Raw genomic sequence first — 21,792 nt, 5'->3', positions numbered from 1 at the left:
GTTAAATTAAATTAATTTTTGATCGAAAAAAAATTTTTTAATTAAAAATTTTACTTGTAAATTTTTTGTAAAAAGAAATTAAATTTGAGGATTGATTAACTTTGATTAGAATGTATTCAATGATTTAAAAGTAAACAAATGGAGAAAGGTTCTGTACTTAAAGGGCAATACACTTAATAAAAAATGAATTTTGTAAAATACAACAGGGGTTTTTATGTCGGTTTTTATTTTTTTTACCTCTAGGAAGAGGAACTGAGTGATACACGAACGAGGAGTTTTATAAGGTTAATAAAATTGTAAGTGTGTTATAAAACTTGGCAAGTAGCTGTATCGGATACTATTCTCCACGTCATAGTGACACTAAATCTGGTGAATCTTTATGTACTGACTATACTCTTTTACATATATTATACTTACATACATTTATATATTTGTTGCATAATATATATATATATATATATAATCATTATAGTCAATGTTGATTTACTAATTCACTTAAATTTTCAATTTTCAATCTTTAAAATCTGTAAAAATTAATTTAAAAACTATAATTTAATTTTTTTTAACATTCATTTCATTTCAAAATTTTATAAAAAAATTTTTTTTTACATTAAAAAAATCATTTAAATATTTTAAAGTACTCTAAAGAAAATTAATTCAATTCTAAAATAATTTAAATTAAAAAATACTAGCAACCTTGCAGACACTCTGTCACTGCCGTGACTTGTGAACACTAAATAAATAAAATTTTGCTCTATAAAATAATGACTTTTGTTAAATTGCACTGTACTTTCTTAAATATTGACGTTTTTAAAGATATAAGCTCATCCCGATGTTACACTCATCGAGACCTTTCGTTTGAATACCTACATCGATTTTTCATATATTTTATATATTTATATATATGAATATATGAAAAATATATCATAATGCATGTGGGTACTCAAATGAAAGGTCTTGATGAGTGTAACATTGAGATGAGCTTATATCTTTAAAAATGTCAATAGTTCACGAGATACAAGGTCATTTCTTAATTATGTATCCTAGAGATAGAGAATTTTCGAATTTAGCTTAAATACTTATCATAGTAAATTAACTATTGGTAAGAATGAAATAAAACCTTGAAAAGGCACGAATTCAAATCAAGATTTTCCCAAGGATACCAAATTTAACCATAAAAACCCATTTTTCCAAATAAATGGTCGATTCTCTGTAAGGACGTCTTAAATCTGTACAAAATTGTCCGACCAAATTATTTTTGCTTTTTCGTGCACAAATCGCTGAGTTCCATTAAACTTTTTTACGAATTTTGGGCCTGGCAGAATAAAAAATAGTATATGCAACATGGGACGAAAAGTACTACATTTCTGTTAAGATGGACGGTGGCGTTGTTTGCTCGGTGGGTCTTATATACGTGACTGAATAAAGTAGTCAGTACTTGTCTCGCATAGCTTAACTGGTAGAGCCCTTGGCGCGTAACCGAGAGATCTGGGTTCGATTCCCAGTCTGGGCTGTCTGATTATTTTTTCAATTACGGAAAAATTCCCACTGAGTAGGTCCCCCCTTTCCCCTATCCGTTCTTTCCCAATTCCCTTAAAATTTGCTTTAATATGGACCCTTCGGCTCAGGACATACCCGGGACAGAAAGTAGTACTTTCGTCCCATGTTACACAATATACTATTAAACCATCAATAAAATCCCCAACAAAGGGTTGGAATAAAAGCTAATTAGCCTGATTGTATTAGGAATAATAATTGAATTGACTGGTGTTAATGAGGGTATGAAGACACGTCTAATAACAGAGATGCGTCAGCGCGGAAACCGACGATTATATACTTAACTACGATTTCTTAATTCACGTCTCAGTACAGTACAGTACAGTACAAATAAAGTAGTAAGCGACTGATTGCACTGACACTGATCTCGCACACGTGGATTGACTGAATTAGTTAATTGTTCGTACTTGATGTAGAATAGTAATAATAATAATACTTAATATTAATTTAGCGTAAGTCTATTGTGTTAAAACTGGACAAGATTATTACATTATTAAAACATAAATATTGAATTGAATATTGGATGATCAAGTCGATTACGATGGCGAGAATTCCGAGTCAGTATTGTGAGGGTAAGGCCGAAGAATCCCCGAGAAGAGATAAGGATCAACGACGTTTGTAATTCTTCGACTGGATGTAATTAATTATCTTAAGGCTGTGGATCGTGGATAGAGATTTACCCCCCGCGGAAAACCTGCACGAATTGCTCATAACTCCTAGATATATTTATATATTTATATACTTATGCTTATATATTATATACTTGCGTCCCACATGTTGTATTATGTGCTTAAAAAAAAAAAAAAAAAAAAAAAATTGAACGTAAGAACGACAGACGTTTATCCTTCACATTTTATCTAGATTTTTTGAGTAATATCGTTGAATAATAATTCATTAATAATTAATTATAATTATTTAAAATATTTAAATTAATTTAATGACTTTTTTATTTGGGTATGATAACAATTTGATTGATGATCTTCGGGGAATAGTCATAAATATTATTTTTATTGTATTTATGACCGAGTATTAATGACCGGGGATTTGATTGGTAGTAAAGTTACTTTTTAATGGGAAATATTGTCTTGGATGAGGATGAGGACCATTTAAATTTTTTAGTAATTACGACAGTGACTCAATTAACATTAACATTAAATAGTCTCGACGAAAAACTTACTTTTTATTACTTATACTCTACTATTAAAGCGGTAATTAAAATCCACATTAAAATTTTATTTCTTAGTGTGTTTGTTAATTTCACTTGAATATTATAAATTCTTCGGTTTATACTTAAAAATTTTAAGCGTCTATTATTCATTTGAGTCATCAAATTAAACAGTTAAGTACATTAAATTTTTTTGTCGGTTCCGGTTGTTTAAATATTTTTAAAAATATTTTTTAATTTTTAGTTTTTATTTATTGGAATTTTTTTCTTAAAAAATTATTTTCATAAAAAACAAAATTAAGGTCTAAATTTGTACAAAAAATTTTCTTAATAATTTTATGATTAAAAGAAAAACAAATTTAATTAAAAATCAAAATTTAACTTTCGAATTTTTGTAAAAAATTTTCCAAATTATTTTACGATTTGATTAAAATAAAAAAATTATCCTAAATTTTCCATTTAATAAAACAAAATTTTTTAATCTATATTATTAAGAGAATGAGCAAAATTTTATGGCCAGTGCATTTATATGATAAACTGGGTTTTTATGGTTAAATTTACAATCGTTGGAAAAGTCTTGACCTGGAGTTGTGTTTTTTCAAGGTTTCATATCATTCTCACCACTAGTCAATTTATGATGATAAGTATTAAAGCTGCATTCAAAAATGCTCTATCTCTAGTTACATAATTAAGAAATGACCTTGTATCTTGTGAACTATTGACATTTTTAAAGATATAAGCTCATCCTGATGTTACACTCATCAAGACCTTTCATTTAAGTACCCACATCAATTTTTCATATATTTATATATATTATATATATGTATATATGAAAAATATATCAAAATGCATGTGGGTACTCAAATGAAAGCTCCTGATGAGTGTAACATCAGGATGAGCTTATATCTTTAAAAACGTCAATAGTTAAGAAAATACAGTGCAAGTTAACATATATTTTCTGAAATATTGACATTTTTGAAAATATAAACTCACCCCGACATTACACTCATTGAGACCTTTCATTTGAGTACCCACATCAATTTTTCATATATTTATGTATTTTATATATATGTATACATATATATAAAATACATAAATATATGAAAAATTGATGTGGGTACTCAAATGAAAGATCTTGATAATTGTAACATCGGGATGAGCTTATATCTTCAAAAACGTCAATAGTTAAAAAAATACAGTGCAATTTAACAAATATCTTGTGAAATATTCACATTTTTATTGATATAAACTCATCCCGATGTTATACTTATCGATACCTTTCATTTGAGTACCCACATCAATTTTTCATATATTTTATAAATTTATATATATGTATAAATGCAAAATATATCAAAATGCATGTGGGTACTCAAATGAAAGCTCTTGATAAGTGTAACATCGGGATGAGCTTATATCTTTAAAAACGTCAATAGTTAAAAAAATACAGTGCAATTTAACAAATATCTTGTGAAATATTGACAATTTTAAAGTTATAAGCTCATCCCGATTTTTTACTCATCAAGACTTTTCATTTAAATACCCACATCAATTTTTCATATATTTTATATATTTATATATATGTATATATGAAAAATATATCAAAAATGCATGTGGATACTCAAATGAAAACTCTTTATGAGTATAACATCGGGATGAGCTTATATCTTTAAAAACGTCAATATTTTAGAAAATACAGTGCAAATTAACAAAAGTCATCATTCAATAAAATAAAATTTTATTTATTTATATTTCACAAGTCTCGGCAGTCACATAGTGACTCTAAGGTTGCTAGTAATTCCTTATTTTCAAAACTAAATTGTTTTTTTAAATTAAAAAATTAAGGACAAAACTGACATTTTTTTTAAGTCTTAATCATCACATATCAAAGTACATACCTCAAATGACTAATAAAAAAATAAAAAATAATGATTAAATCAAAGACAACCTCGAGAGGAACCATAAAATAATTTCCCAAATAAATAATCTCAACTAACCAACTTAACTGGAATGGATATTTAATGTTGAGAAACTATCGATCCTTATCACAACATTTATCGAATATTGAATGTATTAGTTGACTGAAAGACCAACAATGACCCGTAACTCGGCTAACAGTACCCACAAGTCAGAGATATATGTAAATGAATTCCCGATATAGTATTATAGATATTACAAGCCCGGAAAAAGGAATCTGTCCTCACGGATTGGTGAACTAAGTAAATCGTTCGAACTTATATTACAGATATAATATATAATACAGGAAAGATGATCCCGTTCCGATTGTCAATACAGCCGAGTCCGAGTCGGTCCCATCTAAATAGAGCCTAGAGCCTAGATATCCATATTGCCTCTATCTGTGTCTATTTTCTATCCACTCTATTTAAATGTATAAGAAAATACACACACATTTAAAATCTAGCTCTAGACTAGCATACTCTGTCACTCGAGCATGTTCATGTTTCGCCGGGTTATTTTCTCGCATCACCAAGTCCAAAGATGTTTCACTGCGATGTATTCTCGAATATAGGATACCTGGATCCATTCAGGTATTTATATTACGCCGTAGCTGGGCTGTAGAGCTCCGAAGTAAAGACTTTGGGTCAAAGCAGGACACCAGCTAGAAATAGAGCAAGATAAAGATAAAGACGCGGTTACAGTCATAATGCATCTCTTCGGCTCCCTTCACCATCCGCTTTATATTTTAAAGACCAGATATGTCACTCGGATAGAAAATATAAAATAATCTCGGCTCTGGGTTTATATTGGGGTGAATTTTTATGCTTCAGTTACTGTTGTGAAATAAAAATTTATGTAAAGAAATAAATTCTTTTAATTCAATTGGTACGCTGTCCTTGTGAATGAATTTTAGTTTTGATTTTTAAGGGAATAAATTAATATATGACATTAAATTGTAAGAAATAATTTTATTTTAGTTAAAATTATTTTAGCTTTAATTTCAACAATTTTTATAAAAAAATTTTTTGTAAATTAGATTGTAAATGCTCTACTTCTAGATACATAATTAATAAATGACCTTGTATCTTGTGAAATATTGACATTTTTAAAGATACAAGCTCATCCTGATGGTACACTCATCGAGACCTTTCATTTGAGTACCTACATCAATTTTTCATATATTTTATATATTTATATATATGTATATATGAAAAATATATCAAAATGCATGTGGGTGCTCGAATGAAAGCTCTTGATGAGTGTAACATCGGGATGAGTTTATATCTTTGAAAATTTCAATATTTAAGGAAGTACAGTGCAATTTAACGAATATCTTATGAAATATTGACATTTTTTTAAATATAAGCTCATCCCGATGTTACACTCATCGAGACTTTTCATTTGAGTACCCACAGTAATTTTTCATATATTTTATATATTTATATATATGTATATATGAAAAATATATAAAAAGGCATGTGGGTGCTCAAATGAAAGCTCTTGATGAGTGTAACATCGGGATGAGCTTATATCTTTAAAAATGTCAATATTTAAGAAAGCACCGTACAATTTAACAAAATTCATTATTAATTCAAGCAAAATTTTATTTATTTATAGTTCACAAATCACGGCAGTCACGTAGTGACTGCAAGGTTGCTAGTAAATATTACTTGAAAATTTTTGGAAAAACAAGTCCAAAATTTCAATTTTTTAAAAATGATGGATATCTTAGTAATTTTTTTTTTAAATTCACAATTTTCTTTGGGTTAAATAAAAAAATCTAAAAAAGTGCCAGTCAATTATTTTTAATAGGATAGAAAAAGATAATAAAATTTCAGGGTTTAAAAATTGTCAATAACAAATTAAATGATCTATTTACTCTTAATACTTTATAAAAATAAATTTCCTTATCTAAAGAACTACTCACAATAATTTTTTCTTAATTTCACCAAAAATTTATCCAAAATTTTATTATAATTATTAAAAATTGTCAGCAAGTTTTTTTCACGTCCAAAGAAGACCCAAAATTAAAATAAAGCAATATAAAAATTCATCCAGGTCCCAAAAATGACAATTTCAAATCCATCTTTCAGCAACAAAAAAAAAAACAAAACCACTTCTTTAATTTCTGCAGGTATAGCCTTAACAATCCAAACACCTAAAAGTCTAAAAATAGCCTGACCTTGTAGCAGCCCGAGCATTCCAAAAACTAAATAAAATAAAAGTACTTTCACTGGGAATCTCTCCACAAATTTTGAAGTTTAAAGTAGAGGTAAAGAACCATGACCTTCTTTATGAATTTCCGCAAAGTTTCATCTTAGAACTTCACAATCTAACCATTATTATCATTATAAATATTATCTATACCCATTTCTTGGCAGAGAATCGCTAGTGTTACAAATGCGGAGGCCGAGGAAGGGCGGGATGTCGGCTGTCTTGTCGGTGCTACCAACTCGTGCTCTAAAGAACCCATCTTCAATCTCCTGCGGGCCCTCCCGGTTGCTGTGTACATTTTTTAACTAAAATACACATCCCCTCTCTCGCTCACCTGCAATATAAAATATACACACATAAAATACACATCTACGTATTTATTATATCCGTATTATTTATATTCACATCCACAAAAAATAAAAAAAAAAAAATATTTTGTTGGCTCGCTCGTGGATCATCACTTCTCATTTCTCATATATATATATAATAATATTCTCCAGTTCAGGTAGAAAATACCGTGAAGGCGGCTCACGCGTGCGCGTATCATTGACACACACACACACTTTAAAGCCCACGATTTAGATCGCGCTTCCAAGTATTATATTCGCCATATATAACTATATAACTATAACTATAACTATACTGATAATACTTCACGAATTTTTTCTCTCAACACCCAGCTGGTTTGTGTACTATACGTCCTGTATTATGCTGTACTCTCTGGCTCTATCTGGCTCTGGTGTGTATATATTGTGTGATTCAGTTTTCAACCGGTTACGGGCTATGGGGCGTTAGATACGTTACAAATCTGTTAATTTTTTATCCTCTTTGTGGCAAACTCACTCCAGAGGTCAACAACAGGTGGGACCAACAAATTTATTAACTTATTTTCGTTATTATAGTTTTATTCTCGATATACAAGAGTCCACTTTTGGGCTTAATTCAATAATTCATTAAATATAGTTGTTTTTTTTTTTCTTTAATAAACACGTTAATATAATATATTATTTATAAATATCAATGTGAATATAAATATGAATAATAATGTCTGATCGGAGAAAGAACCTGGAATTAAATGTCGCTTTGAAAAAGGACGTTGTTTATGTCGATTTTTTAATGGAGAAGGATAAATAATTCAAGCTGTTAAAGAGTTTCATTTTTTTATATAAATCTATAATTCAATTATTTTTAGAAAAATTTTATCGAAAAAAAATTTATTTATTTCAAGTTGAGAATTTTTTATTTTTTTATAAATTACTAGCAACCTTACAGTCACTATCTGACTGCCGTGACATGTGAACTATTATAAATTAAAATTTTGCTTTATTGAATAATGACGTTTGTTAAATTACACTGTACTTTACTAAATATTGACGTTTTTAAAGATATAAGCTCATCCCAATGTTGCACTCATCAAGAGCTTTCATTTGAGTACCCACATGCATTTTGATAAATTTTTCATATATACATATATATATAATATATATAAATATATGAAATATATGTAAAGTTGATGTGGGTACTCAAATAAAAGGTCTTGATGAGCGTAACATCGGGATGATCTTATATGTTTAAAAATATCATTAGTTGACAAGATAGCAAAGTCAGTTCTTAATTATCGATTTTTAAAATATAAGATCATCCCAATGTTGCACTCATCAAGAGCTTTCATTTGAGTACCCACATGCATTTTGATAAATTTTTCATATATACATATATATATAATATATATAAATATATGAAATATATGTAAAATTGATGTGGGTACTCAAATAAAAGGTCTTAATGAGTATTATGTCGGAGTGAGCTTATATGTTTAAAAATGTCAATATTTCACAAGATACAAAGTCATTTCTTAATTATGTATCTAGAGATAGAGCGTTTTTAAGTGTAGCCTAAATAGTTATCATAATAAATTTACTATCGGTGAGAATGATGTGAAACCTTGAAAAGGTTCAAATTCAAATCAAGCCCTTTGCAATGACACTAAATTTCACTAAAAAAAAAAAAATTGTATCATATGACTATCCTGGAGACAAAATTTTTCTTATTCTCATATTAATATAGATTATATAAAAGATTGATTAAAAATTTAATGCTTTTAATTTTGAAGTTAAATTTAATTGAAAAATTTTGTTTTTTATTTTTTAATAAAAATTATAAAGCATTCATACAATAAAATCAGTCATTAAATATATATTGATCGAGAATTTATTGCGACAAAGTGGGACTGAGTGGGAGTTGCAGAATTCCAAGTTACCGATAATCGAATTTTTCCGGCGCATCTGACGCGTACACTCTCCGTGCCGGTTAGGTCGTTAGATTGATTCAATTGAAGACACTTTGCTCGAACTAAGCGGCTTCAAACCTCTTTAGACCGACAAACAACACATAGACTTAATCTCAGAGTTACCGCAGTTACAAAAAATAAACAACTACAAATAACAAATACTCTGAATCGCGGCAATTAGCTCTCGACCAATTAAATAGACGCATGGCTTTTGAATATTTTTATTTCTACTAAAATATAAAAGGAAGGTTTTAAATTTCTGAGGTATAAAAATAATTTCTGGGCTTTAGAAGGCAAATAAAGGTGTATTAGTCGCGCGTGGGGCCCGAACAATGAATAAAAGGAACGACGTGACCTTATGTACCAAATAAACCTAATAACTAAGACAAACATGGATTTTTTTTTTCTATATAGAAGCATTACTTATACTTATAATACGTCGTACGTATAACAGCCGTCTAGGATCGCGCTAAATCCATAACTGAGATTAGTTTCAGTCATGGGTTTGGTGAACAAGACCGTATTTCACGAACTGAAGCTTACTGTTGAGCTTCTCATAGTTATATATAAAAAATTGTTGAGATAAAGTTACAAAAGATTGAAAAAAAAATTAATAATAATAATAAACTATATTATTAAGAGAATAAGCGAAATTTTGTGGCCAGTGTATTTCTATGATAAAATGGGTTTTTATGGTTAAATTTGGTATCGTTGAAAAGGTCGAGACCTGAAGTTGTGCCTTTTCAATTTTTCATATGCTTTTCTAAAATAGTTTATTTATTATGATAAGTTTTCGAAGTAGTTATAAATAGATTCGAATTTAGAGATAAACAAAATTTGTTTATTTATTTATTTTGTTTTGTACACGTCAATGTGATTATATGTCAAAAATTAATTTATATAATTAAGAGACTAAGAAAAATTTAGTAACGAGTATATCTTTATCATAAATTGGGTTTGATATTTTTTAGCGATAGTTATTTATCATTTAAATAATTGAGAGAGAAAAGAAAATTTTGTGACGAGCATATTATTATTTTTAAAGAAATTTTCATAGTTTAATTTGGTATCATCAGAAAGGTCGAGATAAGAATTAGTGCCTTTTGGTTTTATATATTTTTTAGTCAATTTTTTATGTCAAGTTTTTGGTGGAGTTTTTAATAGTTTTTTGGTTCTATAAATTTGTTCGGTCACATTTGTCCATTAAATTATTTGTAATTGATCCTGTGAGAGTACTATTATCTTTAAAATTTATTTAAAAAGCACCCAAATTATTAGTGTGATTATAAAAAAATCATTAAACCAAAGTTTTCTTATTCATAATTCGTAAATCTCGACAGTCGTATGTGACTGCAGGTTGCTAGTCTATATTATTGAGACAATAAGCGAAATTTTTGTGGCCAGTATATTTATATGATAAAATGGGTTTTTATGGTTAAATTTGATATCGTTAGAAAGGTCGAGACCTGTAGTTGTGCCTTTTCAATGTTTCATATGCTTTTCTAAAATAGTTTAATTATTATGATAGGTTTTCGAAGTAGTTATAAATAGATTCGAATTTAGCGATAAACAAAATTTGTTTATTTATTTATTTTGTTTTGTACACGTCAATGTGGTTATATGTCAAAAATTAATTTATATAATTAAGAGACTAAGAAATATTTAGTAACGGGTGTATTTTTATCGTAAATTGGGTTTGATATTTTTTAGCGATAGTTATTTATGATTTAAATAATTGAGAGAGAAAGAAAAATTTTGTGACGAGCATATTATTATTTTTAAAGAAATTTTTATAGTTTAATTTGGTATCATCAGAAAGGTCGAGATAAGAATTAGTGCCTTTTGGTTTTATATATTTTTTAGTCAATTTTTTATGTCAAGTTTTTGGTGGAGTTTTTAATAGTTTTTTGGTTCTATAAATTTGTTCGGTCACATTTGTCCATTAAATTATTTGTAATTGATTTTGTGAGAGTACAATTATTTTTAAAATTTATTTAAAAAGCACCCAAATTATTAGTGTGATTATAAAAAAATCATTAAACCAAAGTTTTCTTATTCATAATTCGTAAATCTCGACAGTCGTATGTGACTGCAGGTTGCTAGTCTATATTATTGAGACAATAAGCGAAATTTTTGTGGCCAGTATATTTATATGATAAAATGGGTTTTTATGGTTAAATTTGATATCGTTAGAAAGGTCGAGACCTGTAGTTGTGCCTTTTCAATGTTTCATATGCTTTTCTAAAATAGTTTAATTATTATGATAGGTTTTCGAAGTAGTTATAAATAGATTCGAATTTAGCGATAAACAAAATTTGTTTATTTATTTATTTTGTTTTGTACACGTCAATGTGGTTATATGTCAAAAATTAATTTATATAATTAAGAGACTAAGAAATATTTAGTAACGGGTGTATTTTTATCGTAAATTGGGTTTGATATTTTTTAGCGATAGTTATTTATGATTTAAATAATTGAGAGAGAAAGAAAAATTTTGTGACAGCATATTATTATTTTTAAAGAAATTTTTATAGTTTAATTTGGTATCATCAGAAAGGTCGAGATAAGAATTAGTGCCTTTTGATTTTATATATTTTTTAGTCAATTTTTTATGTCAAGTTTTTCGAGGAGTTTTTGATAGTTTTTTGGTTCTATAAATTTGTTCGGCCACATTTGTCCATTATATTATTTGTAATTGATCCGGCGATAGCACTATTATTTTTAAAATTTATTTAAAAAGCACCCAAACTATTAGTGTGATTATAAAAAAATCAATAAGCCAAAGTTTTCTTATTCATAATTCGTAAATCTCAGAAATCGCAATAATATTCTTGAAAAATAAATTAAATTTTTATTGAAAGCTCTTCTTTATCATTATCATTATTTTTAAAAGTACAGTAATAAGTCAGTAAGCTCAAAAGCTTTTCCACAAGACCATTGTCATGTCTGGTGTCTTTAAAAATAAAAGAGTCATCTCAGAGTAACTGCAGAAGACCTTGAGGGTGGAAAAAGTTCTCGAGCGAAAGCCAAAAGGACGTGGACATGTTGTTATTTTTTTTTTTTTTTTTTTTTTTTGTATACATATAACCCAGCTGTGGGAGTAGGTATTATATTGACTGGCGGAAGTGTGTTACGGGACGTGACCCTGGCCTACCACAAAACGCGTGCAGGGTAGGTAGGGCCGGGCCGGTCCGGGTTGAGTCGGACAAAAAGAGCAGAGCCGGTGCAAGACGTGCGGGCTCTCCCAATGGGCCACAGAGTGCCCATCAGTGCTCGATATATCGATTCTGAGTCGGGCCACTAAAGAACCACTTCACTCGTATACTTGTACTTTCATCCCTTACATAGACATGTAACTTCCCTAGCTTGCACGTCTACGTATTATATGTGGTGTGTGGTATTGATATGTGGTATGTGTGTGTAGGCTCGACCACTCGATATTTCAGTGGTGGCTATAGATAGTGCAGAACGGAGGGCTAATGGAGCTTCCGTGTGGTCACTTGTTGCCTCAGCCACCCCTCAGACTCGCCATGTCCCCTATGTACTACATGTATGTTTGGGAAACGCCACTTTGGTTGTCTGCCGCAGACTTGCCCGACAAATACGTCAACGACGGGGTTATTGGCTGGAGAAACAAATTTATCCTTTTTCGCAGTTTGTCTTTGGGTTTTTTTTTTGTTTGGCTCTGAGCTTACTTTTAAAGGATCTACAGATAAAATTATTGACTTAACTAAAAAAAAAAAAATTTTTTTATACAAAATTATCAATTTTTGATTAAAAAATTTAAATCCAAAACGTAGAAAAATATTTAAGTTACTTTTTAATTATTAGCAACATTGCAGTCACTACGTGACTGCTGTGACTTTTAATCTATAAATAAATAAAATTTTGCTTTATTAAATAATGATTTTTGTTAAATTGCAATGTACTTTTTTAAATATTGGCGTTTTTAAAAATATAAGCTCATTCTGATGTTACACTCATCAAGAGCTTTCATTTGAGTACCCACATGCATTTTTGATATATTTTTCATACATATATATATATATATATATATATATATATATATATATATATATATATATATATATATGTATGTATGTATGAAAAATATATCAAAATTGATGTAGGTACTCAAATGAAAGGTCTTGATGAGTGTAATATCGGGGTGAGCTTATATCTTTAAAAATGTCAATAGTTCACATGATATTCGTTAAATTGCTCTGTATTTTCGTAACTATTAATATTTTTAAAGATATAAGCTCATCCTGATGTTACACTCATTAAGAGCTTTCATTTGAGTACCCACATGCATTTTTGATATATTTTTTATATATACATATATATAATATATATAAATATATTAAAAATTGATGTGGGTACTCAAATGAAAGGTCTTAATGAGTATAATGTCGGAGTGAGCTTATATCTTTAAAAAAGTCAATAGTTCACAATATACAAAGTCGTTTCTTAAATATACTAAAAAACAAATTATATTCTCAAAAATTAGACTGGGAAATGGAATCCGGTTCAAATTCCAGCTAAAATTTTTACAAACTAAGACTGAGGTCAGTCGGTTTACGAGCGGTCAAAGCGAGATAAAATTTTCGAAAGCGATTTAATTTAAAGTTGTATTATACTTGTAAATAAAAATATCAGGTGTCGTTAATGGAAAATTTTAGTGCCGGGCCACTAATTGTCAGATAACTGTACTGTAATTTTACGGTGTAAATAAATAGAGGCCGTAGCTGAGTGAGATATGGTACGATAAAAATTAGTCATGTCTCATGTCTAGTTTGAGTTCAAGGTTTCATTTGCTCCAGCCCAATAAGAGGTATTATACAGTAAGGGACTTGTATATTGTATTTAAGTGATACAAGAAACAAAAAAGAAAATAGAGACGAAACAAAAATATGTTTCAACTCGGTATCTGGTCTCTGTCTCTACCTGTGTAGTGTCTTGAGATGATAGTACGAGTCTATTAGTCGGCTCTGGGTGCTTAGGGATTTAAATAACTAAAAGACGAGGTGACAAATTTTTGAAGTAACATTATTATATATTATAATTATCTTTGGTACACTTAAACTTGAGATTGAAGGTATGTTAAGTTGTATGTACCGGATTTTAAATTTATTATCAATAAAAAAAATTTTATAGATGGCCATATGTACTTTTATATAATTATCAATTATATTTGACCATATCAGACTATTTTAAGAATAAAAAAATTATACACTATTATTTTTTTATTTATTTACCTAATTAACATGTCTAATTAAATAAAAATTGAATAAAAATGGCAGAAAAGCTTTTTATGAGAGTTAAAAAAAGGAATTTTTATTTTATTATCTATTTCCTAAGATTTAATTCTCCTCTAGGGAGAAGATTTGGCGACTATGCGCCACCTGTTGGATATTTTCAAAACTAAATTCAGTAAAAAATTATATATGGATATATTTGACAATATTAGGGTATATATAAGAATATAAGGCTATATACAGACTGATAAAAAAATATTTCGACTTAAAGAAAATATTTAATACAAAAAATTATTTTGACGATTTTTTATTTTGAAAATTTGTTGGTTTCAATTTTTTTTTTTTATTTTTTTAGTGTGAACACTTTAAAAAATTTTTTTACGGACACTAGGATTAAAATTAAAGACAAAAAAATAGAGAATGAAGTAATAATTGTGAAAATTTTATAAAATTCAGACATTGAATTTTTCTCATTAATTTGAAGTAAAATTCAGCGAAAAAAAAGAATGAATAAGAAGATGGCGGTGAAAGAGGATAATGCACGTGTGACGATATAAGTGGTATGAAGAAAGCTTTTTCTCGGGCTTTCACATGCGGGCAGTTACGTCCCGACGTGGCGATGTTTTAGCGTATTGATCCACCAGTAAGGGGGCTTTCGGGGTTTCTGTGTGCAAGTGTAAGTGTAATATAAGAATAAGATGGAGTGTAGAGTGTAGAATGCTCGCCGCAGTGTGGTTAAGCGCATTAGACTGTTTATATGAGAGAGTAAGAGGGTTTATAGTTAGATATATGTACATAATAGAAGAGCTGAAAAACTGGACGGCTGCACTTACGCTCATAATCATCCCTTTCTTTGGTAGTACACAAATCCTCGTTACTTTTCTACATTTATGTGGAATACATGTTTCTGTTCAAAGGAAGTTTATTTGCACTTTGTCCTGATGATTATTCTATTTCACAATCAATCTTGTTAAGAATATCAATATATGTTGATTAATTCACCGGAAATTTAAAGTTTAATGTTTCATAGACTGAATGTACCCTCGAGGCGAGGGTATTATAAATTATAACATTAACTGAGAATAATTTCCACAGCGAAACTATACGGAATAATAATTTAAATAGAGACCCGAAGGATAATTATACGTCCGCGTAACTCTGTCGCAGACTTGATATGAGGGACTTGTCTTCAGAGCCTCCCCCGCCCTAAGTCTCGAGCTTGAACTTCGCGAAATATGAATCTATATTATGCAGTTAATGAATATAGATATTTAAAGTTTAAAGAAGGCGTATTATACTTCTAATTCTACTTCACCAACTTCGCTATCGATTAAATAATTGCTTTGTAATTCCTGTCACAGTCGACCTCTCGTCGACTTTTCATATTACATGCATTATTTGTGCAATAATTATATTTCTCTACACTGCTAATAACTTCAATCTATCTCCTATCCTTTATGTTATAGTACAAATTTACGTACCGGGTATAATTATTTACATTTATTATTTATTCATTTTATTTTTAGTTAATTGATTACTTTGTGTTTGGTAACATGGTTGCATGTCCTATTTTAAAATTTTTCTGCTATTCAAATAATTTATTTGTATTTAATTATATTTTAATTTTACTTTATTAACTTGTACAAAATTTTATGCATTGCATGTTTTCATTTATGACATCATACATGAACATGCATGCATAATCTCATATGATCCGTAATCATGTGTGAAACTAATTTTGTTAGCATATGCTAAAACATGAATTTGTAAAAAAATTATGTATGTGACATCATATTTGAATATATGTGTCATCATATATGTTTTCATTTATAAATAATATACTGTATTTAATAAATAATACTGTATTTAATGTACAATAAATGTTAAAATTATGTAAAATTGATGGTCTTGAGGGAGTCTTGACTCCAAGATCAAATAAAACTTATTTATCTATCTATCTATCGATCTATAAGAAAACACACATGGATAATCACATACGATCAATGATTATGGGTAATACTAATTTTTTTAACTTATGGTAATATATAAAACATTATAAAATCATACGTAGTCACACATGAAGTTCAATTAGTATTACACTGTAAAAAAAGCGGTGTTAAAATGCACTCATTTTAACACCGCTATGTAACACCTGTGTATTAACACCGGTGTAGCGGTGCTCTTTTGCGGTGTTAAAAATCCGGTGTTAAACCGGTGTAATATCGGTGTTAAACCGGTGTAACAGTAGAGTAATTTTACACCATATCGGAGTATGAATATTACATGATCCATAAAACACAATTGGACACTGTTATGCATTAATGTGTTAAGTGCTTTGGAAATTCTATGTACTTAACACACTATTGCATAACAGAGTCCAATTAATATTCAATATTTATCAAAATGAGACAAGTAACATTTATTTAAGAATTTTCAATTTATAAAATTACGCAGAAATCGATTTAATTAATGTTATACAACAAGTTAAATAGTATTTACAATATTAAATGTTTAGGAACAATATAATAATTATTTTTATCGTAACCATGATGTTTCTCATAATATAATGGATGTTTTAAACATGAAAAATCTACAGCTGTGCAAAAATAAATTATCTATATGAAAATCATTTAAAAAACGTTCAAAATTGTCGTAAAATTGTTCTAAAAATGTTTCAAATTTATTGTAAAAACACTCTAAAACTGTCCAAAAAATGTTCCAAAATTGTCTCAAAAATATCCGAAAAATGTCTCAAAAGTATTCAAAATTTGTTCTCAAATAGTTAAAAAAATGTTTTAAGATCATTCAAAAGAAGTTCCACATAAGATTTAAGGACAAAATTTTAACTAAATTGCTTCAAATAAATTGCATTGATTCTAAAATTATCTTAGAAGTATTCCGAAAATCTTAAAAAAAATACTTAAAAGTTATGAAATAATTACTAAAATTCACTATTTTAGAGTTTCCGATTATCTATATGATGTCCTAAAATTGTCCTTTAATAATGGTGTTAAAGTAACATGGATCGAAAATTTGCACCGAGAGAATTTCACACCATTATTTCACACTACACGGCCATGTAAAGTGCTCTGGGTCCATTTTTACATCGAAATTTTTTACAGTGTATTTATTTTAATCAAAAACTTTTATCTACTTTATATTTTATTATTTTAAACTTTCTAAATTAAATATTAACTTTTTTTTTATTATTTATCTTTAATTATTAAACATAAAAAGTTTAATTATAAAAATTGTGTTACTTAAAATATTATCAACACCGGAAAATTTATAACACCGATTTAACACCAAAAAAAAATATTTACACTGCGACCGGTTACTGCTACACCGATTTCGGTGTTGAATTTAACACCGGAATTTTTAACACCGTACACCGCATGGATATAAATATCGTTGAATTTTGTTTGTGGTAATGTCTTCAGTAATGTTTTAACTAATCAATTTCTTTTTTTAAAATGATAATCAGTGATATTTACTAATTAATTTTAAATAATTAAATAGATGATCTGGATACACCAATTATTGACGGGTTAAAAAACTGATTGATCTAAATATTGACGTACCGTAACCCCAATTATTGACGCCCCTACTGCGCATGCGTCGAATCATTTGGTTATATTTTTATTTATCAAAACTTGATGTAAAGTAATCAATATTATTAAAGTTAATTAATAATAATTTCCATGAATGATTAATTATTATTAAAAATATAACAATTTATTCAAAAACTTATTTTAAAATTTATTTAACACCAAAACACGCCAAGTTATTTGACAGTTAAAAGCCTTGTATATAAACGCGTAACGTATTTTATACTTAAAAAAAAAAGGCGTCATAGCGCTGTTGACTGGCTGTCAATATGGGATTCACCATAAAAATTATGAACTAGTTATTGACTCCCATTATTTAAATATTATAAAGCATACAATTAATTTCGATTATTTAATTTTATAAATATTTCATGTACTGTTAATTAAAAAAAAAAAATAGATCATATAATTACATGAAAAAATTAATTTAACCTCGGCAGTTAAAAAAAATGCTTTTCTAACCAAAGTTGTTAAGAAAATAGACGCTCGTAAGCTGATTTGATGAACTGGTAGTAACTTTATTTTTTTTTAATAATTAATATTAAATATTTTGAACTGAAAGTGATTTTTTTCAATTTTTTAATTAATTAGAATTTAATACAAATTTATTTGATCGTTATTCTTATTACAGATAATTTAATATATTTAAAGATAATTTAGGGTGTCAATATTTAGAACCCCGTCAATAATTGGGGCTTTTACCTTATAACCATATATAATTACACATGAAGTTCAATTAGTAATATGACATAACATTTAAACATACATGTCATCATATATGTGACTATGTCTGCATAATATTGTAAATGAAAATACATGCATAATCAGATAATCACATATGATCAATGCTTATATATGATACTCATTTTGTGAACATATTTTAAGGCATGGAACTGTATCAGATCATATGTGGCATCATATCGACGGTCTAATTAGCAATTGGTCTAATTCCTTATTTTTTAGAGGGTGATTTTTCAACATTTTGACGTAGTAATAATCCAATTATAAATTATTTGAATGATCCAAAAAAAATATTATACCTCTAGTAGATATTAATGATATTAAATAGTTTTTTAGAATGATGATAAATTAAACTAATTGTTTTTTCGTACAAATGGAAAATAGAGTTAGACAATTTGCTCATTAGAACGTCGATATGTGGTCATATTTTAATTAGTTACATGGTATCACATGTGAACATACATGTCATCATAAATGTGAACTTAATAAGATCATGTGTGACATATGTGATCATGTAAGACATTTAATGCTACATTTTTTCACATATGACATCATGTATAAAACATGCATGATTATTCATTTGTGATTTCGATTCTAATGGAGTTTACTTAATCATGATTTTATATTTGTTTAACAACATGATTATAAATAGAGAAGAAGGTTTCAACGTTATGTTATCATCAACATACGCTATCATGAAAATAAAATACACGTAATATAAAATTTATGAAACTCAAAACTCACTCAAAGTATCATCTCGTCCTTTTATGACCCAGTAATTCCCATCACCCTTACACTTACACATATGATTACTTATATTCCATTACTTGCATCGTTACTAATATATAAATTTATATTTATGTTTCAGTGTTAATTTCTATGCTGTCAAATTTTATCGGTGAGTGAAAATTATAAAATTCTTAAATTTATTCAAATAAAATACAATTAAGTAAACAAGTTTAAGGGTATATCTTAGTCGCGAGTTAAGTTAACAAGAGTCGAGATAAAAAAATTGAATTAAATTTATTTAAATAAAACAAATGTCTAGAGCAAGAATGTACAACTGTGGACCGAGACACGCATTATAAATTGCTCGTAAAAATTCCGGGATCAAAAAAAGTCGCTCTTTCCCGGATAATTCGCGCTTGTCTCCGAGTTTTTGTTGGATATCAGTTGACACCTCTCGATTCGCTCTCGTCGGGTTTGACGCGCTCGTCGTCACTTTAATGACCGGCACAATCATACCAACTAAGTGTACATCCATATAATGCCGTGTGTACCGAGAAGGTACTTCTTTCTATACTATGCAGTCTCTACATAACACCCGGTATCGAGACCGACGATTACTTACTCGACTGCGAGACTCATGTGTGTACACACTACTCTTATAACTAGCGAATTAACAACGAATAAATGTTTAAACCGGTTAGTTAAAGTGTGTGGCATGCAGTTAACGACATTCTTTTACGCCCTCGATTTTTTTTTAATTTTTTTGTTTAAATATATAATTATTGCTTTTTGTAATTAAAACGAAAAAATAAAGCAAAGTATGCTTTGGTTTAATAAAATAAGACTTATGAATTTTTATTGCATGCCCTAAAAAAAAACAAAAAAAAAAAATAAATAAATTTTTTGGATTTATTTTTTCACTAAAAATAAAATTAATTTTCATAAAAAATTTCTAAACAAAATAAATTAAAAAAAAAAATAATTTATTTTATTTTAAGTGAAAAAAAGAATTTTTAATTAATTATTTAGAAATAAAATTAAAAAAAAAATAATTTATTTTATTTTAAGTGAAAAAAAAATTTTTATTCAATTATTTAGAAATAAAATTAAAAATAAAAAGTGAGAAAAATAAATAGTATAAATATGTGTGAGTGTGTGTATTATGAATAAGTAACCTAGTATGTGGCGGGTACTGGGTAGGTACTGATAAAAAGTATCGTAAAACCACTCTATCCTTATTTTATATATCCTCGTGGATCGTTATATATTTTATTTAGTAGAGTGTACCTAGGGATGTGTGAATGTGTGGATATGATATCTACGCATCAGCAGCTTAAGCGAAAAAAACGTTATTATATATACACAACGGCAGGGAAGCGTCTTTATCGTTGAAATTACACTATTCGATATATATTCAAGCGAGTTTATAGTCAGCGGACGATCCTCTCGGCGTCTTTCAGCATCACCGTGGAAATTGTATCATCGACGCGACCGGGGATGAAAAATAAAATAATAAAACTCGCGAGAAAAGAAGAAAAGATGAGCTGCCGGCAGAGTGTGCTAAATCGAATAAGAGATGCAATCTTCCTCAGATAAGAAACGTGCATGTGAGAAATCAATTGTACGCCGTAATGGATGAATTTAAATAAATCGACGTCACGTTTATACACACTCTCTATTTACATCAATGCCTATTCCATATATTTTTTTAAATCTCATTTTTTTTCCCCGACTCACTCATCTTCACTCGGTTAGTCAAATACTTTTAGGTTTATGCTCTTGAAATTTTAAAGATTGATCATTTTCGTACTTTGGGATTTATTCATGTGTGATCATGCATGATCATGTATGGACATAAATAACCAATTTATCATACGTGACCAATTATGAACTTCCATTTATTAATCTTTTCTCACATTCAACCATGCATATCGTCACATATGATATACATGATTTACGAAAGATACATGCTCAATCAGCTCAATATGTTACATGTCATTATACATGATGTCATCATACATCATACATGACATCACATATGAACATACATGTCACAACATATGTGATCATGCATCACATTTTTAATTTTTTTGGCATCATTAATGAAAATGCCCGATCAATGATCTAATATGGATTTCAATGTGATCATGTCTTCATGCATGACATCACATATGAACATGCATGTCATTTTATATGACCACATGCATGATTTACACATTAACACACATGTATAATTAATTAGCATACATGTTTAATGATTTTATAAAAAGATCA

The 21,792-nt window shown here is 28.4% G+C and overlaps 1 protein-coding gene across 1 annotated transcript in view; it reads left to right on the top strand.

The window, feature by feature from the left end:
* LOC123269510 (zinc finger homeobox protein 3) overlaps positions 1 to 21,792 on the top strand; it is a 239,527-nt gene that overhangs the window by 86,423 nt on the left and 131,312 nt on the right. Inside the window, exon 3 of the mRNA XM_044735249.1 lies at positions 19,658 to 19,687. The gene's annotated coding sequence lies outside the window, so the exon portion shown is untranslated. The remainder of the gene's footprint in view (positions 1 to 19,657; positions 19,688 to 21,792) is intronic.

This window comes from Cotesia glomerata, linkage group LG7 (assembly GCF_020080835.1).
Source record: "Cotesia glomerata isolate CgM1 linkage group LG7, MPM_Cglom_v2.3, whole genome shotgun sequence".
Taxonomy (NCBI): domain Eukaryota; kingdom Metazoa; phylum Arthropoda; class Insecta; order Hymenoptera; family Braconidae; genus Cotesia; species Cotesia glomerata.
Note: the sequence above shows the minus strand (reverse complement) of the source record. Positions and strands in the feature narration are given on the sequence as shown.